Here is a 13,075-nt window from a genome sequence, read left to right as displayed (position 1 = left end):
CTATTAGCCTCATGGCCTTCCAACTTGGATTGACAGATTTCCTCCATTTTTCTATCCCTATTAAAGTAGAAATACTTTTTACGTGTTAGCAGGTTAGCAGTATCTTCCATCAGAAGAGAAAATTTCAAAGGCATTTCCCGTTTTCACAACAACTTAGAGGAACAGGGTCCCAAACAATGATAAATGTCTTACTCTGCAGCTCAGCCCTACTAGCTCAGTTGCTGGAACTCTAGCCTCATCTAAGTCCCTGACCTCCTAGTGAAGGGGGAGGGGTAATACCCGAAGAGCCTCCCACATCGTGGGTGTTCTCTACATCTCACGCAGCCCTGGCCTCCAGACACCTGGGTGGTATCTGGTGGCTTTCCACATACCTGCGTCAAGCACCACTGCTGTCACTGCCTTCTGCTAATCCTGTACCCATGCCACTTTCCCATTGCTACTGTGCTTGCCACTCTGCTGATCTATATCTTCAATAGCCACACCAGTCCCTGGTGCTAAGAGCCTCTGGGGAGGGCACTGGGGCGACTCATCGACTTACTTGCAGTTTCATAGCAGGTTGCTTTTTACTGGGTTTCTTTTTTTAACTTTTATTGAAATATAGTTGATTTACAGTGTGTTAGTTTCAGGTGTACAGCAAAGTGATTCAGAGATATATATATATATAATATATACATATATTCTTTTTTTTACATTCTCTTTCAATATAGGTCATTACAAGATACTGAGTATAGTTCCCTGTGCTATACAGTAGGTTCTTATTGGTTATCTATTTTATAACTTGTTTTCTTTTCTATACCTGACAGCAGAAGCCCTTCCCATGAAATCAGCTGATTCTGCTACATCTTCGGACCCCTTTGGGTGGTTCTTTTTCCATTTCTGTCGCCTCACTGAACCAGGGAACAAGTCTGGCCTTCGTTTCCCCCCTCCCTTCTTGGGGCTCGTCAGGTCAACCTGTGCATAGCCTGGCCCCTTTCAGGCCCACCGCTTTCCATGGAAGTTAATTCACAGCGTCTGCTGGAGACATTCCTTTATAAATTCACCATTTTCTTCCAAGCAGCCCTCCTTGGAATAAAAAGGAAATTGGCAGTTTGGTTCCATTCTACGTGTACTTTAATGTTTTCACTAGAGTACCCTCGTCCTGTTTCCTAGGGATATACATTCCCACAAAGTATGAAGCAACAGGCTCTGTTACCATTGGGGGAAAATGGGTAAAGCGTGCATAGGAATCTCTCTGTTTTAGTTCTTACAGCTCCACGTGGATCTGCAATTATCTCAAAGTTTCCAACAAGAAAAGCAACAAACTGCATGGTACCTCCCCCGTGACATTTCAGAGGTCATGGCAAGGAGCTAGGATGCTGGCTGGATATCATGTCCCAATCCATTTCCGCCACCAGCTGCTAATTACCTTGGTATCAAGAAGTTCCTCCCTAACTTAATTCCACCTGTCCCTAGTCCTGCCCATCTGAGGTAGTGAGAATTCCCACTTTCTCTTCAGGCACTTCCGAGGCCTCCCTGGGGAAGCAGGGAACTCAAATCTAATTGCCTATGAGTTCTTTCCTGTGAGCATGGGTTGACCGGCTCTTCAGCCTATGGTGTCCCACGAGAACAAAATTCATAATGAGAAACTTTTAATTCTACAACAAGTAAAACTGAATTGCTGTGCTTTAAAATACAGGATGGGAATGTTATGTTCCAACAGTGTTATAGGACAGAATAAACCTCTTGATGTGTCCTGAAACCCTGCTGTAGGCACAAATGAGAAGCCCTGCTATGTTTCCCACAGACTTTAGGTGGTTAAAATCTCCTTCATATTTAAATGGCTGTGTGACATAATTCCTAAAAAATTTGAATCTCACTTGAATGAGATACAGTTATTCCTCTAGCTATTCAAGTAGAGAGAAGGGATTACCAAAGTAGTCCCCTTCAAGACGATCTTAATCTCTGGTCATATCGGTCCATTGCTACCTTCAGCAATGATTGTTCTTCTAATTTTGGGTGTATTGTGTTTGGGAAGGTGTTTTTCACCTGAAGCACAAGTGCGTATGTCCTAATCTGCTTTCGGGGTATTCCTAGCATAAGACTTGACTGTGGAAAAGACAATATTGTCCCAGTTTGCAATATAGCCTTCTAAATCCTTTGGCTAAATACTGTCTAGATTCCATACGTTATCATCAATCTCACCAACACGTCTAGCATCAAAACGATGCGGCTACCACACAGTGTGCAGACCCACGTTACCAAATCCCGAACAATAAAGGTTTTACCTGCCACACTGGGAGACAATCTATCTCAAGAGGTTCATGTAAGAAGCTACATTCATGAATTTTTAAAATTCCATTGAAGATACCTCTCCCGTGACAGTGACATGGATGATGTAACTCTGATGTAACTCTTAGAGTGATGCGTTTATTGATGACACAGGCGTGTGTATTAACATCAGAGTAGCCTATGGTACCAGGATAAACATCTGGAATCTAAAACATTTCCCTTTCATAAGATGATGCTCGTAAGAGGATCAAAAACATCAATTCCAGAATCAGTGAAACTCTTTTTGTTTAGCTCCACGGTACACTCCTATGACCTTTTCTAACTCATTGTCTGTATCATTTTGAGGGTTATTAACACCTACCTTAAGCCCTCCTTCAAACTGTGTATGGATCATAGCATTTTATAGGCTATTAAAGAAGTCAAAACCTTGATGTCATCTGCACTAACATCTGTACTATAAAGGACGCATTGTTGGCTGTGCTGGGCCTTTGCACTCTCTATGACCTTCTAGGAATCACTGTTCCTCAGATGGGAAAGCTGAGGCTCAACACATGGCCACAGGCTTAATGAGCCATGAGATGCCACGTGCCCACTTTAGTTGGCCTCACTTTCTCAGGCCTTCAAGTTTTCCACCATCTTTTCTTTCACCATCTTGGCCTCACAATCAGAGACTCCCCACCACACACACACACACACACACACACACACACACTATAATGAATAATTCCCAATCTCTCACACACACACACACACACACACACACACTATAATGAATAATTCCCATCTCCCACACACACACACACACACACACACACACACACTCTATAAAGAATAATTCCCAATCACACACACACACACACACACTATAATGAATAATTCCCAATCACACACACACACACACACACTTTAATGAATAATTCCCAATCACACACACACACACACACACACACACACACACACACACACTATAATGAATAATTCCCAACCATGTTGTTCTTCGTCATTGTCATGGGTGCCTGGCTACACCTGACATGGCCCCTCCAGACCGAGTACAAGTTTTGCTCCTCAGACTCGAAGTGTTTAAGAAGTAAAGGAATGAACCCTGCCTGGAGGGGCACTTACTTTTCCGGCCGGCATGTGGACGGTGGCCCAGTGGCTTTCCCTTAATTGCCTATTGGCTGGAGTACACACTGTGACCCACTGTGATAGGTTCACCCCATTTTTCTCCCTGTCTATGGATAGGGCAACCATTTGGGGCTCACCAGGGAGGCCCCCGATTCTTCAACATCACTCAGCATCCTTTCCTGCCGCTCTTGTCATCATACTTCAACATTGTTCTGGTGCTTCTTCCATTCAAGGTTGCTGCAAAATGCCTTGGGGGGTGGTGATCTGCGTGTTTCTAGTAGTTTCTACTTTAGTCTAGATATATATTATATCAGCTTCCTAAATTTCCATACCTTCCACTTCCTCCCTCATAGAAGTCTCTGGGTAGTGGGTTTTCCCACCAAAAATAAAATAATGAGAGTAACATCATCACTCCTAGTAGGGTAGCACCCCAGTACCAAGAATGCTCCATCCTGGCCCCCACCATGTCTTTTGCTCTTGCCTCAAATAGACTGGACCAGGTGCTGTCAATTCACTCGAATCTTATAAATTATGATCTCCCTGAGGTTGACATGGGATTATGAATTTAGATTTCAGGGCTACAATTGCATTTCACTTTTCTTATTTAAGTGTTAGTGGCAATTATAAAAATAGGATAAATATACATGATGGGGCTGTGAAGAATGAAGAAGTTGACATATCACAATGCTCATTTGGTCACAAAGTAGGTACTCAATAAATGGTAGTTATTATTATTATTATTATCCTTTTAAAATATCCTGGCCAATTGGAGCACCTTCAAGAGTAACCACTGCCCTATCTTCTTTATCTGAACCTAGGGGCAGGACAGGAATAAAGACGCAGAGGTAAAGACTGGACTTGAGGACACAGGGAGGGGGAAGGGTAAGCTGGGACGAAGTGAGAGAGTGGCATGGACATATATACACTACCAAATGTAAAATAGATAGCTAGTGGGAAGCAGCCGCATAGCACAGGGAGATCAACTCGGTGCTTTGTGACCACCTAGAGGCGTGGGATAGGGAGGGTGGGAGGGAGACGCAAGAGGGAGGGGATATGGGGATATATGTGTACATATAGCTGATTCACTTTGTCGTACAGCAGAAACTAACACACCATTGTAAAGCAATTATACTCCGATAAAGATGTTTAAAAAAGTAATTAATAAATATTTTGTGGGGACACAATTTGAGATTATATAAATACCTGTTTCCCCACCAAACTTTCCCTTATTAGTTAAAAAAAAAAAAAAAAAGAGTAGCCACTGCCCTGAGTGAATTTCAGCTGGCAGTCCAAATGCGGAGAAATATTTCTTCCATAGTGCAGTAGCCATTGTTAGAGACCTTCTAGTCCTATGTACGACCAGACTGGGAGGGCCCTGGTTAGTGAAGTGTGTAGACGGTGTGAGTAGGCACCCCATTTTTTTCCCCATCTCCATCCAAAAGCAAGAAATCTTTGCTAACACTGGTGGCTTGCGTCTGGGGATAGCATCCAGCTGTGTGCCTCACATTTGTATTTCAAGTCCTTATCCATCTTTAGCTGAAATAACCAGTTCTTTAATAGTTACCAAATCTTTTCCCTTCCTATATTGCCAAATCCATTCCGTAATACTCTTAAAGCCATAAGACAATACTCTTGGGGAAAATCCAGCTATTTCGATTTATTTTTAGCCGGAGGCATTACAGCATCCATATAATGCATTGCTGACCCATAACTGAACCATGCAATTAAAATTGGGCAATCTCATTGTATTTAAGTTATACTTCAATGAAACTGACTAAAAAGAAACAACAGATCTTCCTCGACTTATGATGGGGTTACATCCCAATAAACCATTGTAAGTTGAAAGCATTTTAAGCTGTAAGCTGAAAGAGCATTTAATACACCTAACCTACCAAATATCATAGCTTAGCCTAACCTACCTTAAACGTGCTCAGAACATTTACATGAGCCTACAGTTGGGCAAAACCACCTAACACAAAGTCTATTTGATAATAAAGTGTTCCAGGTCTCATGTAATTGATTGAATACTGCACTAAAAGTGAAAAACAGGGGGCTTCCCTGGTGGCGCAGTGGTTGAGAGTCCGCCTGCCGATGCAGGGGACACGGGTTCGTGCCCCGGTCCGGGAGGATCCCACATGCCGCGGAGCGGCTGGGCCCGTGAGCCATGGCTGCTGAGCCTGCGCGTCCGGAGCCCGTGCTCCACCCAAAAAAAAAAAAAAGTGAAAAACAGAATGGTTGTCCGGGTAAAGAATGGTTGTCAGTGTATCAATAGTTTACCTTCACAATCGCATGGCTGACTGGGAGCTGCGGCTCACTGCCACTACCCAGCATCACAAGAGACTAGCCTGGGAAGAGATCAAAATTCAAAATTCGAAGTATGATTTCTACTGAATGCATATTGTTTTTGTACCATCGTGAAGTCGAAAAATTGTAAGTGGAAACATCATAAGTCAGGTACCATCTGTATATGATTTTGAGTGTGAGAGTGTGTGTGTGTGTGTGTGTGTGTGTGTGTGTATTTGTGAATATATGTATGTAAAATCCGACCACCTTTACCACAACCAACCTGATCCAAGGCATCTTCATCTCTTGCTTGGACTGTTACAGTGGCCTCTTAACTGGTCTCCTTGCTTCTATGCTTGCCTAACTATAGTCTCAACGGGACATTCAACATAAATCAGAACTCGCCAATGGTTTCATATTCCTCTCAAAGTAAAGACAAAGTCCTTATAATGACTTACAAGGCCCTCCACTGTGTGTACCCCCCCACTTTTCATCCCCTTCTATTCTCCCCTTCACACGTTCTGCTCCAGGAACACTGGTTCCTTGCTAGTTCCCAAACATTTCAGCCATGTGTTTGCCTCAGAGCCTCTGTGATGACTGTTCCTTCTTATTGGAAAACACTTCCCTCAGGTAGCCACACATCTCATGTCTCACTTCCTTTAGGTCTTTGCTCAAATATTTCTTTTTCAACGAGGTCTACCTGATTACCCCATTTCAACTGCTTTTCCCCCCACCAGAATTCCTGATATGCTTCCCCTGGTCCTTTTCCTCATAATATCTATCAACTTCTTTCATGCTCTACCATTTCATCTATTTCTTCTATCTGTTGTCTGACTCTTCCCAGTTGAATGTAAGCTCCACCAGGGCAAATATCTGTTTTTTAATTCCCTGAGGCATCCCCAGGCACACAGCAGTCATTCTATAAACCTTAGTTGCCTCAGTGAATGTTGGCTGTTCCTTTCTTCTTGAAACCCTACCTTGTCTTGGTTCTGTGACCACTCTTTCCCGATCATTCTCTTACTTCTCTGTTTTCCACTTCTCCAGTTCCCTTTTCAGAGTCCTACTTCCAACCATCCTTCACATGTAGGTGTTTTCCCAGGATTCTTTCATGGTTTATTTTATTCACACCCAAGTCTCCTATCCCCACCTATATCATAACTCCCAAATTAATATCTCCAGCCCATATGTCTCCTCTACGCTTCAGATCCTAATTGTAAATACATCTACCTACTTGAAATCTCCACTAATGTGTCCCAAAGTCACTCGATACTCAAACTGTTGCAAACTGAATGCATTAGCTCATATTCACCATATCAGAGCCTCTCCCTGTGTTCTGTCTCCCATAATTACCTAAGTCAGAAATCTAGGCATAATCCTTGAGCTTCTCTTCATTTTTATTTACCCCTACTGTCTCCTCAGTTCCCAAGTTCTTATGATTCCTCCTATTAAATATCTTTTAAACTATCCCTTACTCTTTATCCCCAATATTTGGGGAATGTTGCAGCAAAATAAATAAGGAAGGCCTGAAGGAACCAGTCTCCTAGTTTCCATTCTTGGCACTCTTCTGATTCACACTGTGCTAGTGTTTGTTCAGAAAAGCAAACCTGACCATGTCATGACCCTTCTTAAATCCTTTCCATAGACTCTCTGGCACCATCAGCATGGACCCCTTTCTCTCCATTATATGCCCTTCATGTGGATCCTCATATGAAGTACAAAAGCTTGTCTAATACTTTCTAAACAGAAGCCATGACCCCTGCTTATAGATCCATGGAGAGATATGGGAACCACATAACAAAGTCACATCAATAAATCAAAATTAATGATCCCTATGCCAGTAGGGAGTGGAAAAAAATGCTGAAGAACATTGACTGTAGTTCGTGATTGCAAACTCTCCCTGTATGATGATCCCATAGGAGAAGCATATGAGGCCAATGATATAATTAGTTCTGAGGCTGAGAATGCACAGACTGATAAAGAGGGGAGGGCATCTTTGTACTGGGCAACATTCAGAAGAAATCACACCGTGTTCCCTATTTTGTAGTGTTTGGATTTGCCCTTCCAATTGCTGCAAGCCAGCCTCCATCCAGGAAAGTAAGCTAATTCTCCTCTCTCCTTGATGCTCAAGAAGGTATAGTCCTTCAGGGAGAACAGACTTGTGGTTGCCAAGGGGGTGGGGGTGGGGGGAGGGATAGAGTAGGAGGTTAGGGTTATCAGATGTAAGTTATTATATATAGAATGGATAAACAACAAGGTCCTACTGTATAGCACAGGGAACTATAGTCAATATCCTGTAATAAACCATAATGGAAAAGAATATTAAAAATAGAATGTGTATATGTATAACTGAATCACTTCGCTATACAGCAGAAATTAACACAACATTGTAAATCAGCTATACTTCAATTAAAAAATAAATAAAAAAATTTTTTAAGAAAGAAGGTATGGTCCTTGGCCAATAACCTGGATGGGTTCAATATATTCAGAATCCTTGGAAATGGCCTTATAGTGGTCTAGAGATAGACACACAGAAATTTTCCATTATGGAGTAAAATGGGTTCTTTACACAATTGTCACTGAGACTTTTATCCCAAAGGTTTTACCAGGTGAGAGGTTTACCCTAAAATCCAAAAGTATGAGTGTTGTTGGTTTGTCTATAAGTCCAGCCCTGGGACAAAAGGCAATGCCCATCTCTGGGCAGAGCTCTTCTGGAGAGTTGTACTGTGCCAGACAGAGTCCAGGTTAGCTGGGATAGGAACCCTGGCACAGACTGCAGACTTCTCTTGTGACCCTTGACATCTGTAAGGAGAATGTGGGAGCAACTCAACAGCCTAAGAAGGTCCAGAGAAAGGAGGTGAGACCCCTCTGCTAGGTCTGGGAAGCAGGTTTAAAAGGGGTTTGGACAGATGTTTTCATACTCTCAGTAGTCTCAGGGCATGGGAGCACTGGGACTATCAGAGGCTCTGGAGTTAGAACAACTTTGTTTCAAATCCCACCTCTGCCACCTAATAGCCCTATGAGTTTGATCCAATTTCTTAACCTCCCAAGGCTTTCACTTCATCATCTGTAAAACTGGAATTGTTATACCCATGTAAAATGTCATGGTAAAGATCGAATGAGACCATGTTGTGGGAAAATGCAGGGCACTGGACTTGGCAAACAATATGCTCTTGATAAATGATAGTTTTCCTCTACCCTTGCACAGCATGGGACTATACAACAGAGAGTCTACAAAACCAAGAATTCTCAGGGTCAGAACTGCCTCTTTTTGATATGCCCCAGTTCTAATAGCAAGGTCTTTGTTTCTGTTTCTAAAGAACCAGTTAGAAACAACACGGGGCTTCCCTGGTGGCGCAGTGGTTGAGAGTCCGCCTGCCTATGCAGGGGACACGGGTTCGTGCCCTGGTCCGGGAGGATCCCCCGTGCCACGGAACGGCTGGGCCCGTGGGCCATGGCCGCTGAGCCTGCGCGTCCGGAGCCTGTGCTCCGCAACGGGAGAGGCCACAACAGTGAGAGGCCCGCGTACCGCAAAAAAAAAAAAAAAAGTAAAAAAAAGAAACGCCACAAGAGGGAGATGGGGCACTTGCTGAGAGGGGACCTTAAATGAGGTTAGTGCACCATTTTGTAGACAAATAATATTAGTTTTACTTTAATCTAAAAAGTAATGCATGTCCCATGTTCATTTTGATGTTGTTCAATTAAATGCTATTTAACATTGTTAGATGGCAATATTGCCCAATTTGATCTACACGTTCAAAGCAATCCTTGACAAAATACCAGCTGGCTCTTTGCAGAAATTACAAGCTTACCCTAAAATTTATATGGAAGTGCAAGAGAGCCAGAATAGCCAAGACAATTTTGAAATGGAAGTACAAAATTGGAGGTCTCCCATTCCTGATTTCAAAACTTACTACAGAGCTACAGCAGTCAAGACAGTCTAGTATTGGCATAAAGACAGACTTATAGATCAATGGAATAGAATTGAGAGCTCAGAAATAAACCCATACATTTGTGGTCAACTGGCTTTCAGTAAGAGTGCCAAAACTATACAATGGTGGAAAGAATAGTCTTTTCAAGAAATGGTGCTAAGACAACTGGATACCCATACGCAAAAGGATGAATTTGGACCCTTGCCATACATCAACATACAAAAATTAACTCAAAATGGGTCAAAAATGTACGTGAAAGAGCTGACACTACAAAACTCTTAGACGAGGACATAGGCATAAATCTTGTGACATTCGATTAGACAGTGGTTCCTTAGATATCACACCAAAACCATAAACAACAAAAGATACAAAAATAGATACATTGGACATCACCAAAATTAAAAACTTTTTTGCTTCAAAGAACACCATCAAGAAATAGAAAAGACAACGCACAGAATGGGAGGAACTATTTGCAAATCACATATCTATTAAATGAATTAGATCCAGAATATATAAAGAGAAACTATAACTCAATAATAAAAAGACAACCCAATTAAAAATGGACAAAGGATTTGAATAGACATTTTTCAAAAAAATATGTACAAATAGCCAATAAGCACATAAAAAGATGCTCAGCAGGCTTCCCTGGTGGCGCAGTGGTTGAGAGTCAGCCTGCCGATGCAGGGGACACGGGTTCGTGCCCCAGTCCGGGAGGATCCCACATGCTGCGGAGCGACTGGGCCCATGAGCCATGGCTGCTGGGCCTGCGCTTCTGGAGCCTGTGCTCCACAGCAGGAGAGGCCACGGCAGTGAGAGGCCCACGTACCGGAAAAAAAAAAAAGATGCTCAACATTCTTAGCCATTAGAGAAATGCAAATCAAAACCACAATGAGATATCAACTTCACACCCACTAGGATGGAAATAATTAAGAAGACGGATAATAGCAAGTATTGGCAAGGATGTAGAGAAATTGGAAACTTTATACACTGCTGGTGGGAATGCAAAATGGTGCAGCTGCTTTAGAACACAATCTGTCAGTTACTCAAACAGTTAAGCATACAGTTACTGTGTGATCCAGCAATTCCACTCGTAGCTACATACCCAAGAGAACTGAAAATACATGTCCCCACAAAGACGTGTACACAAATGTTCACAGCAGCATTATTCACAATAGCCAAAAAGGGGAAGCAACCCAAATTTCCATCAACTGGTGAATGAATAAATAAAATGTGGTATGTCCATACGATGGAATATTATCTGGAGATAAAAAGAAATGAAGTACTGATCCATGCTACAGTACAGATGAACCTTGAAAATATTGTGCTAAATAAAAGAAGCCAGGGGCTTCCCTGGTGGTGCAGTGGTTGAGAGTCTGCCTGCCGATGCAGGGGACATGGGTTCGTGCCCTGGTCCGAGAAGATCCCACATGGCGCGGAGCGGCTGGGCCCGTGAGCCATGGCCGCTGAGCCTGCGTGTCCGGAGCCTGTGCTCCGAACACAAAAAGCGACACTTTGTATAACCCTATTTACATGAAATGTCCAGGATAGGCAAATCCATAGACACAGAAGGTAGATTAGTGGTTTCCTAAAGCGGAGGAGAAGGGGATTAGGAGGAAGTGGGGAGTACAGGGTTTCTTTTTTGGAAGTGATGTAATTGTTCTAAAATTGATTGTGGTAACGGTTGCTCAACTCTATAAATAAACCAAAAACCATTGAATTGTACACTTTAAATTGGTGAGTTGTATGATATGTGAATTATATTTTTACTAAAGCTGTTATGATAAAAAATGATACATGTCCAATATAAAAACACGAGAAAATTCAGAAAAGAAGAAAAAGAAACTCCATTCACATTAAAAAAATTTTTTTCTGTTTCCCAGTTGTCCTCAGGATTGGTTAAGTCAAAAATGCCTATCCTGAAATATAAGACCTCTCATGATTCGTTCCGTTTACTGCTTGAACGTCATCTTTCATCACTCCCACATTGGCACCATATGTTTCAACCGCAACGAATTGTTTTTCTCCAAACATTCCATGTTCCCTTGCAAGTCCCTGCACTTGCACACGTCATTCTCATTGCCTGTCACTGTTGGTCCCTCCCTCCTTCATTTGGCCAATTGTATTCATCCATCAGGTTTCGGCTTAGACATCACCTCTTCCAGAAAGCTTTCCCTGACCCCAGGGATTGGGTGTACCTCCTTGGTGTCTAACAGTTCTCTGTGCTTATTTCTATCAAATCATTCACCCCATGTACATTTTTTTAATTAAAGTTAAATTATGAACAAAGCTTCCAAGATCTCTGGGGCAATATAAAAATGTCTAATAGTCATGTCACTAAAGGTCCAGAGGGAACAGAAAAAGAAATTGGTGCAGTAAGTAATTTTTGAATAAATAATTACTGAAAACTTCCCCAAATTTGATCAAAGACATATATTTACACATTCAAGAACTCAGTGAACTCCAAACTGTATAAACATAAAGAAAATCACTCCTAGACAGTTAATAGTACTGCTGAACACTAAAGATAAAGAAAAATTTTGCAAGAAGATAGAGCAAAATGAAACATAATATATATAAAACAAGAATTTGAATACTGTGGATTTCTCAGCAGAAACCACAGAGGGCAGAAGAGAAAGGAATAATGTCTTTAAATCGCTTAAAGGGAAGAACTGCCAAACCTGAATTCTATATCCAGCAAAAATATTCTTCAGGAATGAAAGCAAAATAAAGATATTCTCAGATGAAGAAAAACTAAGAGAATTCATCAACAGATCTAAAAGAAATGCTAATGGGAGTTCTTCAGGGTGAATATAAATGATACCAAAGAGAATCTTGGAACTTCAGAAATAAAGACACAAAACAGAAATAGTAAGTATAAAATACTATTTTCCTCCCCTTAAGTTCTTTAAAATATGTAAGACTGTTGAAAGAAAAAATTATAACATTGTCTGGAGGAATTTTTAATCTATTCAGATATAATACCTATGAAAATGTAAAAGATTAGAAGGGGATGGTAAAGTGGTTATAAGGCTCCACTTCTTAAAAATGTATTTATAGTAAAATTCAGTTGAGTTTTGAGAAATGCATACAGTCGTGTAACCAACGAGACAACTAAGATACACAATAGTTCCAAAATTATGAACCTAATCATTACTCCCCAAATGTTCCTCTGGTCACTTTGTATTTCTTTCCTCTCTCCCCTCCCCACCTCCCCAGGCAACCAATGAGAAGTTTTATGTCACTACAGAGTAGTTCACATTTTCGAGGTTTTATGTGAACAGAACCAGGCAGGATGCACCCTTTTTTTTCTGCCTTCTTTCAGCCAGCATAATTATTTTGAGAGTCATTTATGCTGTTATCAGATAATACATATTGATACGTATTAGTGCACTGGATTCCTTTTGGGAAGACGAAGTCTACTGACACTTTATATGTGTGCCTACGTACATATACGCATGCGTATGTAAGTT

This window comes from Delphinus delphis, chromosome X (assembly GCF_949987515.2).
Source record: "Delphinus delphis chromosome X, mDelDel1.2, whole genome shotgun sequence".
NCBI lineage: Eukaryota > Metazoa > Chordata > Mammalia > Artiodactyla > Delphinidae > Delphinus > Delphinus delphis.
Note: the sequence above shows the minus strand (reverse complement) of the source record.